At 38.4% G+C, this 1,697-nt stretch overlaps 1 protein-coding gene across 3 annotated transcripts in view; it reads left to right on the top strand.

Annotated features, from left to right (window-relative positions):
* LOC106877370 (CTD small phosphatase-like protein) overlaps positions 1-1,697 on the top strand; it is a 370,420-nt gene that overhangs the window by 241,498 nt on the left and 127,225 nt on the right. The window lies entirely within an intron of this gene.

Below are 1,697 nucleotides of genomic sequence, written 5' to 3'. Positions count from 1 at the left end.
TTGTTTCACCAGTCGTCAGTCAAATCGTCCAACCCATGCTAGCATGGAAAGCAGACGTAAAACGACGACGATGATGATAATGATGATGATCCTCAATTTACTATTTCATTAACATGGACCCTCAAAAATCTTATATGGATCCTCAGGGATCATATGAACCCCAGTTTAGAACCAGTGACTTAAAGGCTCCATCCTTGTCTTGTTGCATTTATGATATCAAAGTGTCTGAGTGAGGTTTGGTTGCCATTTCTAGCAAGATTGAGTAACTGTATAGAAGCTTCTGTACATTGTCCCACTGTTATTCATTCAACTGTCCTGCACATTGTCCTACTCTTCCTATCAGTCACAGTTATTGATCTGCTGTCAATAAATCAATCAATCACAATCAATATTTGATTTTTTTTTTAATGTCTTTCTTTAATATTAAAAGTTTTATCTTTTTTTTTTTTTAATGTTGGTGTTTTTGGTTTATTGTCTCCATGGATACACTCTTCTGCTGTGTTACAATGTGTGTGGGAGTGTGTATGTATGTGTGTGAATGTATGTAGTGTGTTTGTGTATGCACAGTGTGTGTGTGTGTGTTTTTGTGTGTATGTGTACAGAGGATGTGTGTGTGTGTGTTTTTGTGTGTATGTGTACAGAGGATGTGTGTGTATGTTTGTGTATGAAGTGTGTTTGTGTACGTTTGTCAGTGTGTATGTATACATAAAGTGTGTGTGTATGTGGTCTTTGTGCAGTTGTTGTTCAGCCCTGGGTCAGGTCCGATCAGGTATTCCAGCTGTGCGTGTGTATGTGTGTTTGTAGGGATTATGTGTTTACTGAGCTTCTATGTATACGTAGAGTGTGTTCGTGTGTGTGTGTGTATGTGGTTCGTATGCAGTGGCTGGTATTGTTTAGCCCTAGGTCAGTTCCGATCAGGCACTCTAGCTGTGACTATCTATCTCTATCTCGGGCTACATTATCCAAAGTGTCTTTCTCTTTCTCAAGATGGTCGGGTGTGATTTAAAGGCAACTCTACTGCTATTTCTAGCATGTCAAGCGACCTAATTGTTAGTTTGCGTCTAATGCAATGTATATTTATTATTTACACTGCAAGTACATTGCCATGTGTATGTGTGTGTGTGTGTGTGTGAGCATGCCTGTATGTGAATGTGTGTGTGTGTGTGTGTGTGTGTGTAAGTGCAGTTTGGAATGTACAGTATTGTGACCATCATGGCTGTAATTGGGTCACTGTGTATGTTTGTGTGTGTGTGTGGTGGTATGGGGAAGATGTGATTTGATATGTTTATGTATTTGTGGTTGTGTGTATGTGTTTGTATGTGCTTGCATGTGCGTGTACATGTCTGTGTATAGTTTTCACCCTCTCTTTCTTTGCCTCTCTTTCTCTCTCTCACTCTCTATATATATGTGTGTGTGTGTGTGTGTGTGTGTATGTGTGTGTGTGTGTCTATATACACACAAATGCACATACGTAACATATATGATCATGGTCTATGTACTTATATGTATGTTTATAAGTACATAATAAAAAAAAAAATACTTGCGTGTGTTTATGTATATCTATCTATCTGTGTGTGTGTGTGTGTTTGTATATCTATCTGTGTGTGTGTGTGTTTGTATATCTATCTGTGTGTGTGTGTGTGTGTTTGTATATCTGTGTGTGTGTGTTTGTATATCTATCTGTGTGTGTGTGTGTG

The sequence above is a fragment of the Octopus bimaculoides genome, chromosome 21, assembly GCF_001194135.2.
Source record: "Octopus bimaculoides isolate UCB-OBI-ISO-001 chromosome 21, ASM119413v2, whole genome shotgun sequence".
In the NCBI taxonomy this organism is placed as follows: domain Eukaryota; kingdom Metazoa; phylum Mollusca; class Cephalopoda; order Octopoda; family Octopodidae; genus Octopus; species Octopus bimaculoides.
The sequence above is the reverse complement of the archived record's forward strand: the minus strand, read 5'-3'. Positions and strand labels throughout refer to the sequence as shown.